The following is a 19,675-nucleotide window of genomic DNA, read 5'->3' as shown; positions in this document are numbered from 1 at the left end:
GCTACCATGTTTCTAGCATGATTAACATGTTGCTAGAATGCTGTTAACATGTTTCTTGCATGATTAGCATGCGACTAGCATGTTGCTAGCATGTTTCCAGCATGATTAGAATGTTTGCTAGCATTTCGCTAGCATGTATCTAACATGCTTAGTATGTTGCTAGCATTTTGCTAGCATGTTTCTAGCATGACTAGCATGCGACTAGCATGTTGTTATCATGTTTCTAGCATGACTAGCATGTGACTAGCATGTTGCTAGCATGATTTTTGCATGATTAGCATGTTGCTAGCATGTTTCTACCATGTGACTAGCATGTTGCTACCATGTTTCTAGCATGATTAACATGTTGCTAGCATGCTGTTAACATGTTTCTAGCATGATTAGCATGCGACCAGCATGTTGCTAGCATGACTAGCATGTGACTAGCATGTTGCTAGCATGATTTTACCATGATTAGCATGTTGCTAACATGTCACTAGCATGTCTCTAGCATGTTTAACATGATTAACATGTTGTCAACATGTTTCTAGCATGACTAGCATGCGACTAGCATTTTGCTAGCATGATTTTAGCATGATTAGCATGATGCTAGCATGTTTCTAGCATGATTAGCATGCAACTAGCATGTTGCTAGCATGTTTCTAGCATGTTGTTAGCATGTTGCTAGCATGATTAGCATGTTGTTAGCATGTTTCTAGCATGCCTAGCATGCGACTTGCATGTTGGTAGCATGATTTTACCATGATTACCATGTTGCTACCATGTTGCTAACATGTTTCTAGCATGACTAGCATGCGACTAGCATGTTGTTAACATGTTTCTAGCATTATTAGCATGAGACTAGCATGTTGCTAGCATGATTAGCATTTTGCTAGCATGTTTCTAGCATTACAAGCATGCGATTAGCAAGTTGCTAGTTTGATAAGCAGGTTGCTAGCATGATTTTAGCATGATTAACATGTTGTTAACATGTTTCTAGCATTACTAACATTCGACTAGCATGTTGCTAGCATGATTTTAGTATGATTAGCATGTTGCTAGCATTTTTCTAACATGATTATCATGTTGTTAGCATGTTTCAAGCATGCCTAGCATGCGACTTGCATGTTGGTAGCATGATTTTACCATGATTACCATGTTGCTACCATGTTGCTAACATGTTTCTAGCATGACTAGCATGCGACTAGCATGTTGTTAACATGTTTCTAGCATTATTAGCATGCGACTAGCATATTGCTAGCGTGATTAGCATTTTACTACCATGTTTCTAGCATGTTGCTAGCATGATTTTACCATGATTAGCATGTTGCAAGCTTGTTTATAGCATTACTAGCATGCGACTAGCAAGTTGCTAGTTTGATAAGCAGGTTGCTAGCATGATTTTAGCATGATTAACATGTTGTTAGCATGTTTCTAGCATTACTAGCATTCGACTAGAATGTTGCTAGCATGTTTCTAACATGATTATCATGTTGCTAGCATTTTTCTAGCATGACTAACATGCGACTAGCATGTTGCTAGCATGTTTCTAGCATGATTAGCATGTTTCTAGCATGACTAGCATGCGACTAGCATGTTACCAGCATGATTTTAGCATGATTAGCATATTATTAGGATAGCATGATTTGGTAGCATGATTTTACCATGATTACCATGTTGCTACCATGTTGCTAACATGTTTCTAGCATGACTAGCATGCGACTAGCATGTTGTTAACATGTTTCTAGCATTATTAGCATGAGACTAGCATGTTGCTAGCATGATTAGCATTTTGCAAGCTTGTTTCTAGCATTACTAGCATGCGACTAGCAAGTTGCTAGTTTGATAAGCAGGTTGCTAGCATGATTTTAGCATGATTAACATCTTGTTAACATGTTTCTAGCATTACTAACATTCGACTAGCATGTTGCTAGCATGATTTTAGTATGATTAGCATGTTGCTAGCATTTTTCTAACATGATTATCATGTTGTTAGCATGTTTCAAGCATGCCTAGCATGCGACTTGCATGTTGGTAGCATGATTTTACCATGATTACCATGTTGCTACCATGTTGCTAACATGTTTCTAGCATGACTAGCATGCGACTAGCATGTTGTTAACATGTTTCTAGCATTATTAGCATGCGACTAGCATATTGCTAGCATGATTAGCATTTTGCTACCATGTTTCTAGCATGTTGCTAGCATGATTTTACCATGATTAGCATGTTGCAAGCTTGTTTATAGCATTACTAGCATGCGACTAGCAAGTTGCTAGTTTGATAACCAGGTTGCTAGCATGATTTTAGCATGATTAACATGTTGTTAGCATGTTTCTAGCATTACTAGCATTCGACTAGCATGTTGCTAGCATGTTTCTAACATGATTATCATGTTGCTAGCATGTTTCTAGCATGACTAACATGCGACTAGCATGTTGCTAGCATGTTTCTAGCATGATTAGCATGTTTCTAGCATGACTAGCATGCGACTAGCATGTTACCAGCATGATTTTAGCATGATTAGCATATTATTAGGATAGATAGATAGATAGATAGATAGATAGATAGATAGATAGATAGATAGATAGATAGATAGATAGATAGATAGATGAGTTTGAATGAGTTTAAATTGATTAGCATCAAAGCTTGATTGAGTCTAATGGGATTTGGAGCTTGGGTCATCTGAACATCCTGTCAATTGAAGTCTATTGGATTTTTATGACATTTTAATATTATTTTTAAGAAAACCGTAACTCAAACCAGTCTGAAAAGATATAGCACACCAAGTCAGAACAGTATGAAGGTCTGACCCGAGTTTGGAGTATGTAGCTTGAACGGTCTAGGAGGAGTTAGTGCCCAAAAATTTTGCGGACAGAAAAATAATAAGAAGAAGAAGAAGTTTAAATAGGATTTCAGTAAGTTGGCTTTCTCAAGCCAACTTAATAATAAGTTTAAATAGGATTTCAGTAAGTTGGCTTTCTCAAGCCAACTTAATAAAGGTGACTTGACTAGTACACAGCGTCTAATGCTCACTTACATTTAAGGACAACGAATTTACCTAGTAACAACATCTATTAATATAATAATCATAATATATATTTAATAATAATAATAATAATTATATATATATATATATATATATATATATATATATATATATATATATATATATATATATTATTATTATTATTATTATTATTATTATTATTATAAAAAAAATAATATTATAAAAACAAATAAAAACATCAAATGTGTTAAAATTAGTTTTCATGTTTACTCCACTCACTGGAACAGTTTGTCACAGGAGCTGAATATTACATAACAGATCCCGTTGTTCTATATCTTGATTGGATGGCTCAGACTTTTCGCTCCGCATTATTTGCATAAAGAGAACGTGGACTTTCCCTTATTTGCCCAGGACAGAATGTTTCCTGAACAAACCGAAAGCAGGTGTGCCGCTGTTTACAGCTTTACAGGAAGAGACAGGCTCAGAACAGGTAAGGAACAGAAAGAAACATGTATGCTTATATTTAAACTTAAAACATTTAATCTCTTTAAACGTTTTGTTGTTGTTGTTACTGCTGCATGGAACTTTAGATTAGGCTGTATTTTTGCTATCTTTGATGAGTGGGAATGTTTCGTAAAGAAAGGTGAACGGCCTCACAAAAGGCCTCATATGTTATCTACTTCGTCTTTTTCTTCTTCTTCGTCTTCTTCTTCTTAAAACACCTTGTTGTTTTCTCTCTTAACTTCCTGAGGTATTGAGTTATTTTGTGTTATTTCCATCAGATATCGCAATTTGAATCTGGGAATACAGGAAAAGCGATGGAATCATTTCCAGGTAAAGAAAATGTTCCAGGTTTGGGGAATTTATGGTTAAAGTGGGCTCAATTTTACAATTGAAAAACATACATTTTGGTTTGGGGAGCAATAATACCTGCATGTAGTGTTCCTCAACTGATTTTGCTTTTATTCAGTTGTCGCATTTACATTGGAGCCAGGTGCCACCCCAATAATAACTATGCTACAATATTATTTTCTTTGTTGAATCATACTTTGTTGAATCGTACTGAAGCGAACTCAAGGATGCGACGCGTCTGGTCTGGTGTTCCACATCGGGCTAATTCCAGCCTCTCGTGTGCGCGCTCTCGCGATACAGGTTCATTTTCTACGGAGTAAAAAAAGTCGCAGAGCAGAGAGGACACAGACAACGAGTTGACGGCCACAACAGAGTAGAAAACACAGTCTCTGCATTCAAATTAAAAATGTATTAAGAATTTAGTAGCCTGACGGATCATGCGCACTCCCGCTGTGCCTCAAGTTCAAGCAAAGCAGGAGTGCATTTTTATTAGCATGAACATCAGATCCAGGCTGAAACATACACGACAGCTTACTGAATGTATAGTGTCATGTAATCACTCGAGCAGTGTTTCAACCAAGGGAAGACACGCAGAAATGTCTTTATCATAACTTTTGATCAATTTAAATTAAAACGTCCATGTTAAATAAAAGTATTAATTTATAATTAAAAATGTATGATTAAATACATACATACATACATACATACATATATATATATATATATATATATATATATATATATATATATATATATATATATATATATATAATAAAAATACTGACTCCAAGCTTTTAAATGCTATGGTGAATCATGTTACAAAAGCTCAGATAAATCCTGATCTTTGGATCTCTTTATTCATTAAAAGAATAGTGAAAAAAATAAATAAATAAATAAAAAAACAAATCAGCTTTGAAATCACAGGATTAAATTACATTTTAATATATATTCAAATACAATGCAGTTATTTGAAGTTGTAAAAATAGACCAGTTTCAAATTATTACTGCTTTTATTGTATTTTGGATCAAATAAATGCAGGCTTGGTGAGCAGAAGAATAATCTTTAAAAAAACATAAAAAATGTACTATTCAAAACTTTTGCTGATGGTGTACTTAATCGTAGGCTTGTTAATTAATCCTGATTAATTCTCACTCCAGGCTGAACTCAAAAGCTGGCAGCCCTGTTTGAAGTAATTTGAAGTTTTATGCTCCCTTAACAACATTTACAGAATTCACTGTAGTCTACAAGTTAATTATAGATATTTTGCTCCAACTACTGGTTAATGATATAAAATATATTCCAAATAATAATGATTGCAACTATTAAACCGGTTGAGAAAAGTACAGAAGAATTAAACACATTTGATCAAAGGTAGAATAATCCATTGTTGTTCATTGTGCAAGAAACGAAAGGCAATATAAATATACACACACACACACACACACACACACACACACATACATACATACATACATACATACATACATACATACATATATATATATATATATATATATATATATATATATATATATATATATATATATATATATATATATATATATAATGTACGTGTGTGTGTGTGTGTGTATTTGTAAATAAATCAAATCAAAGCCAATTAATACAGTCATTTAATACACTGTATTTAATGGCTTTGATTTAAATTATGCTTATTGAATTAATATATTTACACTACAGTTTATAGGAAGATAAGAAAAACATTCTTGCGACAGTTGCTGCTGGGCCATACTGACTGGATATAATAACTCAGCAGCTGTGTATGTCCTGATGGCTTCTGAGCTTTGATGGACTTGCCCGCATTCCATCCGCATCCGGTGTAATATATCAACATCTGAATGAGTGTCAATGTCTTTGCCCTCACCCTTGACTGGGCTTTGTAATAGGATGTCGTCCAATACCAAAGTTTTGCCTGGTGCAATATTTTATAGTCGGTTTGAATCTCTCATGCATTTAAAAATGCAACAGAAGAATGAAAAGATACCTGAAGTGTGAAATTAAAACTGCCAGTAGGTGGCAATAAGTCACTCTTAATAAGTGAGTTGTTACGATTGAACCGAATCATTTAACGGTTCATTCGGGAACAAAACAGCGTCCTGTTGTTCAGAGACATAAAACGGCGCTGTGGGTGTTTTTGTAACAATTTTTTTGTTGGAGAAAAATAGAGCAAATACAGGAAATATGGTGTCTAAAACGTAATCTCTTAATATTTTAACTACTTGTTTATTTAACTGCTGTATAAATCCAATATATCATTCGTAATCATGCTTGCTTTTGGAGAAAAAAAAAAACGTCCCTCTTCATGTGATATTAACTACATGAAATTATATAAATAATGTTCTTCCACCTATTTTAAATTATGTGATAATTCTAAACGCATTTTAATAGATTGATTAATGCATGCAGTGAAAGAACGCACTCTAAATGCGCGAACGTACACTAGTCTAACCTAGTGCTTTTCGTGATATAGGCAACTCCTAATATCAAATCGCACATCATTAAAACTACAATTACAATATTATCACAGACTATACATATTTCACAACCCTGTTTAGATTTTTATAATGTATTGTCTTCTTATCAATCTACCAGGTCACATTTAAAGCTCTGCATGTTTGCAGGGTAAAAACATGGGTCGATTTTCGCATTGTTCTGAACTCTGAACAAAACAACAGTTGTATTGTAAATGCTCATTAATTCTCTGCCAGCAGGTGGAGCGTTTGGTAGAAATATAACCGTTTCCCCAATAATGACAGAACACAAAGCAGCAGCACATGACTTTGAATGTGCAGCACTCAAGTTTATTCAATGAAATCATAACTTTAGGCTTTTGAAGTTTAATCATCTAATTCAGCCATATCGCAATTCTGGTCTTTCCGTCCCAAAATTTAAGACCTCTTGAAATCATACTTAAGATTTCTTGTAAAATTTTAAGACTTTTCAAGGACTTTAATTTGATACAACTACATTTAAGACTTTTGAAGACCCTGTGGAAACCCTGATTAGCACTGTTTTGGTTGGATTGTTTGAATGCATTTGCTTCCTGGATCACTGGACTGAAAACTTTCCCAGGACAGCTTAAAATGATCTATTCACAAGCCAAGCAGAGAAGCAAAATTCTTGCAAATGCAAGTTTATATCTCCTATTTCGAAACTGAATTTAACTCAGCAATTGTGAGTTTTTCAATTATGAGGGGAAAAAAGTCTGGATTATATATAAACTCATGGTTCTGAGTCAAGGGAGAAAAAAAAAGGATTGACGAGTTCTGATCAGAACTATGAAATATAAACTTGGAATTGTGAGAAAAATTTAAGAATTAAAAAAATTATCTTTATTTTATTCCATGGCTCTCATTTTCTGCGACCAGATAGGTTCCACCCACAAAAAATGTATCACCATTTGCAAACACCTGAATTGGTCTATAAATACTACATTAATATGCAAGCTGAAAAAAAGAGTTGACGGCTGCAATGTGAGTGTTTTGCTTCACTCTCAGAAGGCTCTCTTTGAGGAGGGAGCTTTCACTGGCATTTCTCATGGTGCCAGCCCCGCTTTCGCCAAGGCGGAGCGTTGGGTGTGCTCGCGGGTTTCGCTTTCAGATCCGCTGGAAGGAATGTAGACGGGCAAGTCCCTATCTTCTTCCTTAACCACCAGATCCGGCGCCCACTCTCGGGGTTTGGAAGCCCGCGTTTGCGGTACTTTCTCACCGGTGAGATGGCGCAATGCACTGCCTGTCTTTCTCTGAGGAGATTGATGTGGAAGGCGTAGCTGAGCTCGCCAGTTGCACAAGCACCAGTTGCACAAACATCAGTTACACAAGTATATTATGCCTTGTATTATAATAAGCAGCATAAATTAGGATTGGAGCTTGCGCAGTCGGCCCTTGGGGGGCTGATTTTGCTTTTCACGCTGTTAATCGCTCCGCTCTTGCTGGGCACGCTCCGAGGAGTGTGTACGTGCATGCAATTTGCTGAGGCACGGCGCGAACGCGATAGCGGGAATCACACTTGGTGAATGGATTGGAGACGGCTCATCCAATCTCCACACATGTTCACTAGATCAGGAGATCAGGAGATCATTCTGCCAACCCTGCCAGTGTTCCAGGTTGCAGCAATCTCCGGTGAGAGCTTTACTCAGTTACAGCCAGGAAAAAGGCTGAGGCTCGCTACCTCTATGGAGGTCTCTAGTGCAGCTAGTACGGTCGTCCCCTGCTGGTCCGCTGCTTCAGGGCACCGAGCTAGTGGCTCTCAGTTCTGGTGGGCCCTAAGCAGGCTCTGGTAATGGAACAGAAGTAGACTCTCTCTGAGGATGGAGGCCATCAAGGTGGTCCCTCCTTGGGTTGCAGAGTCCAGCTCCTACAGCTGGTACTTCACTTTTCCGAGGAAGGATGAGGTGTTGTGTCCTGTTTTAGATCTGTGCTTTTTGAAGTGCTCAGTCAGGGGACTGAAGATCAGCACGCTTGGACTGGTGTGTCACAATCATAATTATGCACTTATCTCCATCCTTCTTCATTGGAAGTTCCTAAAGTTTGCTTTTGGGGGTAAAGCCTACCAATATGGATCTTCCACTGGCCTTGCATTCTCACCCCACACTTTCATGACTCATGTCCACATTGACGATTGGTTGATATTAGCTCAATCAGAGCAGACGATAGTTCGGCATCTAGGTTTCATTCTCGCTCACATGAGAGAGCTGGGGTTAAGACTTAACACCAAGAAAAGTGTGCTTTCTCCAGTACAAAGAACCACTTATCTGGGTGTGGTTTGGGATTCGACCAAATCCCGGACCCACTTTATATTAAGTGGCCTTAACTACTATGTAGTTACATTTTAATTATTAATTTGGTACAATGCACTTATTGCGTACATACATGTTTTTACATTGTACTTATATTTGAAAAATATCTGCACATAATTACATCTGTAATTAATTTCTGTAATTACGTGTATAATTACAGGTTGACCCATCCCTTACACCTTAACACACCCTTAAACTTACCCATACCACCAAATCTGTCCCTAACCTAGCCTGTTTCCCACCTTAATAGCAGCAAAAAAAGTTGCAATACAATATGAACACAATAAGTACATTGTATTTATTTTTTGATGTAAGTACATAGTAGTTAAGGCCACTTAATATAAAGTGGGACCCAAATCCCAGAGGGCACGTATGTCACCTGCTCGGATCAAGTCGATCCTCAATGCAGTCGCGAGAGTGAGAGAAGGATGACCACTCACTGTCAAGCAGTCTCTGAGATTGCTGGGTCTGATGGCAGCTGTGTCCAACGTGAATACTATTGGCCTGCTGTACATGAGACCCCTACAGTGGTGGCTCAAGACCAAGGGGTTCTCTCTGAGGGGAAACCCATTTGACATGCTAAAGGTCACGCGGCGGTGCCTACGTGCCTTTAGAAATGTGGAGAAAACCTTGGTTCTTGTCTCAGGGCTTGGTGCTGGGAGCTCCTTGTCATTGCGTAATGCTAGCGACAGACACATCCCTCACCGGCTGGGGTTTGGTCATGAGTGGCCACCCCACCCTGGGTCTGTGGAGTGGCCGCCATCCGAAATGGCATTTCATCTTTTTGACGGCACTCCATGGGAGGTTCCCGTCAGGAGAGATCTCCTCTCTCATTCGGAGGGTGTGCCCCCGCCTGAAGCTTAGAGGCTGTAGGTGTGGTCTCTGAGGTGTCAACTCTTAGCTTCCGGTCTCTTAACCAAGGTTGTTGAGACTGTTTGCCAATCCAGAGCTCCCTCAATGAGGAAACTGATGCCTTGAAGTGGAGGCTTTTCACTTCTTGGTGTGGAGACCGCCACCTCGTCCAAGTTAACTGCCCGGTTGGTACAGTGCTGGAGTTCCTGCAGGCTCTCCGCAGGGTTGACCCACTCCACCCTGAAGGTCTATGTGGCAGTCATGGTGGCCTTACCGCACCCCTCTCGGTGGCCAGTCAGTCCTCCATGGTGCGCTGAGTCAGAAGAAGCTTGTGCTAAACGGTGATCAAGATGCTATCCTAAGACTCGAGTCCTTTGATCTCCCCTCTCCTGGGGTCTAGACTCACTCCTTCTGAAGTTTGGCCATTGGACGGATTGTCCCCGATTAATGTCAGTCTCCTTCCAAAAGAGGACACAACTAGAAATCAGTGGTTAAGTTTTATTTACAACACTGTTCCAGAACAGTTCAACCCAAATATTTGAGTGTGTGCACTACTTTTTATGGAAGAATGTTTCCTGGGAGAGTAGCCTACAATGTTGTTTGTGTTACTATGAAGTGTAGCGACTCCAACTTTGCAAGGATAGCCTAGATTCTGACTCACAGTCTGTAAGAACGTGTTCATATTTTAAAAATTTGCCATCGATTCAAACACAAGTTTTGAGCAGTGTAGAGTAGAACTTGTTGTTTCTTCAATCACAAATGCAGACATATTTTTTATTTTTTTATGCTGCGGTATACGCAACACAATTCGTAAAAAGACCGTATAAGTTATTACAATCAGTAATTATGTCCCCACTGCATGCAACAAATGCCTTGTCATTGCACCGGGACACTGCGTCACAGTATTGTAAGGTATGGTAATTTCTATCACACGCTTGAGGTATTCAGCTGATCACAGTGCACTGGATAGCTGGCCAATCAGCATACACCTCGCTTTTCAGACAGATTTTCAGACCAGCTTTTTAAAAATTGCAGCGTTTCAGAAAGGTGGGGCATAGCATACTGTACAGTAATGTACTGTATGTGGAAATGTTTTTCACCTTAAACCGCATAAACCCATCGCATTAAACCAAATACACAAAATAATGTTATATTAAGCAACATCATATGACCCCTTTGACTGAATCAATCTAACGGTATAGACATCATTATTGTTTGTCCATAATGCACCAACCACAAACCTCTCTCTCTTGTTTTGTTTTCTCAGACTGCTGTCCACATCGTAGTATGCCTGTAGAGACTGATGAGTCTATGACATTGTCCTCTCTCAATCTGGTCTGGCCTGTGTGCCAGCAGTGCCAAACACACACCCTTAAAGACAGAAGAAAAAATGATATATTCAGCCAAAAGATGTGTGTTCCTGATGTAAGTAGATTGGATTACCTAGAGGGTTGCCATGGGTATACTCCTAAAGATTTAAGGGGCAGTCACCTCACCAAACTTTCCATAAGTGATTCCCAACACAGAGAGAGCCCTGTTGGCTTGCCCAGTCTCTACTTGCCTCAGAGTTCAGGAAGACACCTTCAGAGAGACTGTAGAGCCCACATTGAAGATCTGAGCGAAGGTATTTCAGGCATCAGACTTGAAAATTGCTGCATTTCCCCTGACATATATCCACAGAACCCTGTGAGTGAGGATGAGGAGAGTCTAGAAAGGCCTAGTCCTCTTCGCTCTGACCTGGGAGAGAATTCCTGCAGATATTCTCCAGCAAAACAGCCAGGATTTTACGGTATGGTTATTATTAGTATGATTAAAAGGGTTGTGATATGAGGATACAAAGTTTATTTGATCTTTTGAAATAAAAATAGCAGTTACGTTTTAGACCTCAAAATTTCTCCCTAGCTCCATAAATAGCAGAAGAAACCATGAAGCTATTATTATTATTATTATTTTATTTTTTTGTCACACTGTGGTATACACCTCTACATCAACACATTAATGCCTAGTTTACCTTACCCACTTCCGTAGCCCTTCTGCAAGTTGTCTGTGTTGTTACATTGACAGTCCCACTTAAATTACAATATCCCCCCCATTTCATTAGAAATAAATCTCAGCATATATTAGGCCTAGATTAAATAATATATGTACTGTGCTGAATAGATTTCCGTATTAAAATATGCATTAAACTGAACTGAAAGTACTAAAATCTTAATGGTAACTGGAGGTGTAATACATGCAGGGGTCTGTTCTGATTCAAACTGATTGCATTAGTATTAGCCTGTATAACCTATGCAACACATACATGTAGTGGGGTATTCTGCATAATCGATTGCACAATGTTGACTTTCATCAGTGGTTGGCATACAGTACATGCAACCAGTGAGAATGCATTTCTGTCAGTGCTCATCCACACAGCAACACAACAAGTTTCTTTTGATAAGTCATTAGTGATGTACCAAAACTTGGCAGAAATCAGAAACATTACTTTTAAGACATCTGATATCATAAATTTTGACATGGGTGAAGTTGCATGTGCTGTATGCACAGAAAAAAATAAACCAGGTGTAATCTGAGTCAATGATGTTATGGAGCTTGTGTTAATGAGACACACTGAGTGTAAACCACACAAACATAATAAATAAATTCTGAGCTATATTCGTCCTCAATAATGTCTGTTTTGGAGTCTTGAATTATGGCTGTGACACACCAAGCCATCAGTAAGAATCTGTTAGCATAGTTTTTGCAGTGTGTTTTTCGACATCAGCACTAGTTGATTCTTGTCAGTTGGGTGACTAAACATGTTGTATTCTAAAACTTAAGCCTGCATTACGACGGTCGCTGTGATTTTGCCAAGATGTTTTGTTGGTCCTGGATCAACATTACTGTTCAAGAATACAGACACAATCCCTACCCCAAAACCTAACCCTACCCATAATTTATTTCTAAAATCAGTGTGAAATGATAGCTGATTAACAAGGGTGTAGAAGCACCTTACCTCGATCATAAGCCTAAAACAGATATTTTCTGTAAAGTTATCCCTAAATTCTGATTGGTTGATTGTGTGGTGTTTTCACACTTTAAAAGAACATACTCCACACAATGTACAACTCACATTCTCAACTTTATTCTTCTTCATCCCATTACTAAACAAAATTCCTCACTAGAGCCCCTAGTGGTGCAGTTCCACATTAATGTTTTATATTTAGCAATTATCAAATATTGTATGCTTCTCAACACAGCATTTCCCCCGTTACTCAAACAGAATTACTACTCTTTTATAATTGTTACCTTATTCAAGTCTTTACTCAAACATCAACTTATCTCAAATAAGCATACTCAAATGACCTCTTATGCATTCAAGCAACAGTTTATTTCAGTGGAGCATAATGAAAGATTCTAGCACACTTTTTTTCCTTTTAACATTACACAGAATAACATTCATCAAACATTTCAGGATTCAGTGTATATTCACATTATTATTATTATTTAAATAGGGCAGTGATCTGCCTACACCCTTTACATATCTTCTTGGTCTGACTTATTTCTTTCTCTTCAGACAAATTACTCCAACACATAGTCTTTAGACCACAAAGGTGGGCATCTCTATCAAGCCCCTATCTGAAGTCAACTCTAAATTCCATCTTTTCCCATCACTTAAGATGAAAAATTTGGACCTGTTTGTTGTTTTACTGCCAACGGATCAGTAAAATGGGCTTCTCCTTTTTTCACATGAAAAGGCTCTGTCACTCTCACCTTATTTCCAACCACAACATTGAGAAATGTAGATCCTCTTTTACGATCTGTGTATTGTTTTCTTTTGTTTAATTGTGTCACACGAGCTCTGACCTGAGCAAATTAATCAGGGGTATCCACAGGCAGAAGAACATTCAAATTTGTTCTCATAGGTCGGCCTCTCAAGACCAGAAAAGAGGGCTCACCCATTGCAGCATGGGGTGTTGTTAGCTCTTCAGCATGGTCAGGACTGCAGATTTCCAGGGCTAATGCACCACTTCAGCTGCTTGAAGACACTCTTTAAGCACCCTGTTGAACCATTTGATGGCCCCATTTTCCTGAGTGTGATAAACACAGGCCTTTATGTGCTATATTCCCTGTGTTTTCACGAAATCAGCAAATGCAGACGAAGTGAACTACATGCAGTGTTGGGCAAGCTACTTGGAAAATGTAGTGAGCTAAGCTACCAGTTACTCTACAGTAAATGAAGCTTCACTACACTGAAGCTACCCCCCTGCGAAATGTAGCAAGCTAAGCTACATCACCAGTAGCTTGCTACATCTAAGCTACTTTTAAAATTAAATTTTAATGTTGAACATGTTTTATTACAAGTCAATGCTATTTCAGTACTTAAAACTGTCAGTCAAACAGATAGGCAGGTGTAATTTTTTAGTTTAATAGTTTTTTGTGTTCCTTATCAATTTGGCTACAAAAACAATCAAAATACATGTAATTAACAATGTGCGCACAAGTAAGTGTATGCACCTGTTGCATGGGCATGCTTAATATACTGTAGGCCTTTGCAGAACAAAATGCAAGACCTCCAAACAATTTCAGGCTGGCCCTTATGAAACAAAAATATATTGCAGTATATTGGAAAATATCATGCAATATATTAGGCATATATTCTTATATATATATTTATTTTTTCCAATATATTTCAATATATTGAAAGCGGCAAACATTTGTATATTTTGCAATATAATATATAATATATGTGTCATCAATATATTATTAAATGTATTCAAATGTATAAAATATTAGAAATAAAAAGGGAAAATAATATATTACAATATATCACAATATATTTAAAGAAATATATTGGTAAACATATTTTTTTCTTTCGTAAGAGGGACCCTGATAATTTTTACAAGCAGCATCTGAAAACATATTTTCTCTCTGTTATCTCGGTCAGTGTCATGTACTTGTCGAGGTACGGCCACGGCGACTCACTCCTCGGCATTAACTGTTCTCCGACCTCATCCTGTGCCATCATTTCATCAAATAATTTTTTGCCTGACTGGCTAAGGACTGGTACCATCCGGAGCAGAAGGTGGCGGTAATGCATCATAAAGATGGTTGGTTGCTATTTACCCTAAACACAAACAAGACGTCGCGTCACTACTGATCCAGGATCAGCGATCTTAGCAGTTGTATTTCCCGATTTGAGTTTGAGCTTCAGAAATGCTTGCGGAAATGTAGCTTGTGTGGAAGCTACCGCACTACTTGGTAGAAAAAAGAGCTTCGCTACTGAAAAGCTGTTTGATTCAGAAAGCAGCGAAGCTACGACCAAGCTACTGAGAAATTTAGTTAAACTATTAGCTTCGCTGCTTTTAGCGACGCTACTGCCCAACACTGACTACATGATTGTCTGTTGAGATGGTGCAGGGGTTTCCTTAATTTGCAAAGATAGTGGTCAGAAATTTCAAAACAATCGCTGCTGTTACTGATGAAGCAAAACCAACTTCTAGCCATTTGCTGAAATAGTCAATCAGTGTTATTGCAAACTTACAATCAGTAGCTCCCTTTTTGAAAGGTCCAACTATATCAATAGCAACATGTTGAAATGGGCCTTTTGGCAGTGGTGGACAGTACTGTACTTAAGTACATTTTTCAAGTATCTGTACTTTACTGGAGTAGTTTATTTTGAGTAACTTTTACTTTTACTTCACTACATTCCAAAGTATAAGATCATACTTTTAACTTCACTATATTTCATAAAACATATCGTTACTCCCTATAATATATCACGTGCTCCGACACGCAGAAGCGGTGTCTGATTCATCATGAACAAACTGAGTCTTTTCAAAATAAACTTTTAAATCGGATCGCAAATCGCACCAAACTATTAGTTTCCGAATTAGAATTATCTGATTGCAGCTGTTCTGGAGTCGACCACTCACTGATTCAAATGAACCATTTAGTGCGAGTCAGTAAGAACCGGGAGATCTTGTGAGCGTGCGTGCGTCTGATGTTGCTAAAAGTAAGTTATTAATGTCGAAATTTAGGATTAATTATTGTGACTGAAAATCATATTTAGGTCAAAATTGTCAGTTGTTTGGGAACTAAATCCGCTGTAAAGAGTGATCTGTTTAAGCCCACTGAAATGCTCGAGTGCAGACGATGCAGACACATCAATCAGTGTCTCTGTGTTTTAGGTAAAAAAAAAACAACAACAAAAAAAACATTCAACTAACACAGATTAAATAAAATAACTTGTGCATGTTCAAATTCCCCGCTGCCATAATATTAACAGTTTTATTAAAATAGTACCATGTAGTACCAATAGTACCGTCTGTTTTTATATTGTTTATCAACAGTAACGTTATATTGTTTGGATTAACTAGACGAGCAGATAGACATGAATGTTTATTCATAACCGTACTGAAAATAAGTAAATATTGTTAGCTGATGCTAACTATCTAGCTAACAAGCTTGCTGGTGCTAACTTGAGGAAATTATTATAAATAATGTCCAAATATTTTTGTTCAACAACACACAAATATATATATATATATATATATATATATATATATATATAGATAGATAGATTACATCTATATATATATATATATATATATATATATATATATATATATATATATATATATATATATATCTATATATATATATATATATATATATATATATATATATATATAAATATATATAGATAACATCTAGGGACAAAAGTAAGGATGTGATGTTCAGAACATGGTAACTACAGTAATTATCAAAGTGGGAAGAGATGCACCCCGTTTGGCCAGGGGTGTTTTTACACCTCAGACAAGGTTTGAGAAGGAAAAAAATTATTATGAAAATATTATTATATTTTCCTTAAAATGTTCTTCCTAACTTCAGGCATTATTATCATGTCATATATAACTGTGATGTTCTGTTAAACAACAAACTTTAAAATACTTTGTTCTTGCTGGTGAAAATCAGATGGTCAACTCTGCTTTCTCTCAGGTACATCACAGTGTAAGCTTCACAGTGAACATTACTCTCGTCAACGTAGTCCATATCAACAACAAAAATATATCTTGACTCCATATAGTGGTTATTTTGGAAAAAAATCCCAGGTATTTTGAGCTGTAGGATTATTAAAAAAAATATGTGCTAATATAAAATTAAATTAAGTAGCCTATATAAAATTGCAAACATCTATCTTTCAGTATTTTTTTAATTAAGTACATAAAAAATTTAGTACTTTTGTACTTTCACTTGAGTAAAATTGAAAAAGGAGTAGTTTTACTGGAGTAATATTTTACTATATATATCTGTACTTTTACTCAAGTACTTGATTTGTGTACTTCGTCCACCACTGCCTTTTGAGGACTCCACTGGCTGCATTGGAGCTGTAAATGTTTTGGCCGATTTATCACTGGCCTGGCAGGTCACACATGCGGACAGGATCGTGTGAACAAGATCCTCCATTCATGGCCACCAATACAGCTCTATCAGATGTGGTTTAGATCGAACCAGCCCTTGATGTCCCTTGTGCGCCAGGTGGATGAGGTGTTCCTGCAGTGCAATAGAAACAATCAAATGATTCCCCCTGAATATCAATGGACATTCAACAGCCAGTTCATGTCTGATCAGGAAGTATGGATGTAAATCAATGGAGACAGACTTCTGTAGTTTAGCCCAACCTGTTTGAATTGTCTGACGTAACTGAGACAGTTCTGGACATTCCTCTCATTCAGCTTTAATGTGTTATATTGATTGAACATATATATGTGTTGTATGAATTGAACATCAAATATGGTATGCTATTGTATGCTCAACACAACAGATTGGAATGTTGTTACAGGATCAACACGGATGTTGATACAGGAACATGTTGTACTTGCTGAAATCATGCTCCCCACATTATAAAATTGATACTGAAGGAATGCTTGACCAAAAAGTTTGTGAAACACTGTATCTCTGCACTGATAGGTCAGCAGAAAATAAGCAATAGATTACTTCTACTTTCCATATTAGCATATCATTGTTTTGTTTTTTTGAATATTGAGAGCGCTAAATGATTGGACCAAATGTTTAAGTGTCTCAATATGTTGAATAATTAATTCTCAAATAAATTCTGGGCTAGGTGTCCATAAGGCTTGATTCCCTAAGGATAATCCCATATGTGTATTCTTCCACGATAAGTTTTCCTTCTTGGTAAACCTGTGTCTTCGCTTGACAGACCTGCTCTGTCAGTCTCTTCTGGCAGCTTCCATCCCTACTCTAAGGTAGGACCTGCCTCAGAGACCCATTCCATATGTAGTACTGCCCCCAGGTCAGTCCATATCAGTATCTCCACGTCACCTCCCTATGGGTAGGATGTGGTCTCCTTAGCGACCTTTTCCTAAGGCTTGTTTCCCCATCGTTTTGCCAAGCTGAACGAAGAACAAATAGGGAAGATCTGAAGCAATATTTCACCGAAGGTTGAAATCCCTTCCACTAACTTTGTTTGGGCAGAAGAGCAGCATGGCCTTCTCCAGCAGCGATGTACTCACCCTTTCGCTGTTGCCGGGACATGTTTTCGGCTCCTCAGCGTAAAACCTGAATCAGGGAATGAGGTTTACGTACGTAACAGAGACGTTTCTTTGACAGGGGCCTTCATCTCATCTGCAGTTTTTGGGCTCTTGTTTCTCATTTCCCTCTTGACAGTACCCCATATATTCTCTATGGGGTTCAGGTCTGGTGAGTTTGCTGGCCAGTAAAGCACACCAACACCATGATCATTTAACCAACTTTTGGTGCTTTTGGCAGTGTGGGCAGGTCCCAGATCCTGTTGGAAAATAAAATCGGCATTTTCAAATAGCTGGTTAGCAGAAGGAAGCACTTCAAAATTTCTTGGTAAGCAGATGCAGTGACTTTGGTTTTCAAAAAACACAATGGACCAACACCAGCAGATGACATTGCACCCCTAAATCATCACAGACTGGACTTCAAGCAACTTGGGCTATGAGCTTCTTCACCCTTCAATCTCCAGACTCTAGGGCCTTGGTTTCCAAATGAAATACAAAGTGATCACTTACCACTTTTTATTAAATGAACACATGTAGGCATAGTAGTAGTAGTAGTGCACAAGTAGTGCAAAACAAGAAACAAGAAAGTGCATTCTGTCAACTTTTTAGTGCATGAAATTCACAATTTAAACTATGCAACTGGGACAAGCCTGTCAACTGTTTGCTTTTTTTAAGAGAAGCTCTGTGGCAAAAAACAATGTTCCTACTGACACTAAAAACCCTCTTAGATGGGGAGCTAGTTGTTGAAGCACATAAATAAATATATATATAAATGTATACCAAAGACTTTTGCGCTCTCTCTGTCTATATTATGAAAACTGGTAAATATATTGGTGAAATTCCCTACTAGTATTCCAAATGGCCATAGTCTATGTTTCTCTATTCAAAAATCAGGTAAGTGCATTTATTCAGCGATCACAATCGCAGACAAAACAGTTGAGATCTCATGACAGAACCAGAGGCGGATCTATCTCTTGCCACCCCATTTATAAATCAGATAATATTTTTTAAGTATATTTTATGTTCAAAGCCTACACGTTGAAGGCTAAGGAGACCCGCACCAAACTCCTCTCAAATGGAAATCTCTGATTAAGAATCCCCTCCCCCTAACAGTCACAATGGTCTCACCCATCACCAGCACTGCAGTGACCCCCGTGAAATTTCACCCGTCAGTGTTAGCAGGGCAGCCGTGCATCTGTCTGCAGTATGCAGTGTCTCAGAGAAGAGAGATTGATAAGCAGTTAGCAGTGAGTTTAGAGGTAAGTCTGACACCGACAGTCGAAAAAGTCCATAAGCAGACAGTTAACCCTGCAACAACCACATTATTTACATCCGCAATATGTCTCATCAAATTTTTCTATGATCGTCAGGTCAGATTAGGGTGTTAACCTTAGTCTAGCTCACTGATTACACAGAGAAAGGGTCCAACATTCACAAATTAAGACCCACACCATCCAAAAACCCAGCTAAAACTCTGATTTGACTCCCACTCTGTTAAATGTAGTGAAGAGAACAAAACACATTCAATGAAAACCGTAGTATTTTAAATTATGGATGAACTGGGTCCCTATCAAACATCGTATAGATTTTAAAATATTGCTTATTACTTATAAAGCCCTGGTTTAGCACATCAG

The 19,675-nt window shown here is 37.7% G+C and overlaps 1 long non-coding RNA gene across 1 annotated transcript; it reads left to right on the top strand.

Annotated features, from left to right (window-relative positions):
* Positions 1-3,378: 3,378 nt before the first annotated feature.
* LOC127938337 (uncharacterized) lies at positions 3,379-16,046 on the top strand. The gene is made up of 3 exons (XR_008148672.1): positions 3,379-3,479; positions 3,772-3,823; positions 10,778-16,046. It is a non-coding gene; the product is annotated as an uncharacterized LOC127938337 (long non-coding RNA).
* The last annotated feature ends 3,629 nt before the right edge of the window (positions 16,047-19,675 follow it).

This window comes from Carassius gibelio, chromosome A20 (genome assembly GCF_023724105.1).
Source record: "Carassius gibelio isolate Cgi1373 ecotype wild population from Czech Republic chromosome A20, carGib1.2-hapl.c, whole genome shotgun sequence".
Lineage (NCBI taxonomy): Eukaryota > Metazoa > Chordata > Actinopteri > Cypriniformes > Cyprinidae > Carassius > Carassius gibelio.
The sequence above is the reverse complement of the archived record's forward strand: the minus strand, read 5'-3'. Positions and strand labels throughout refer to the sequence as shown.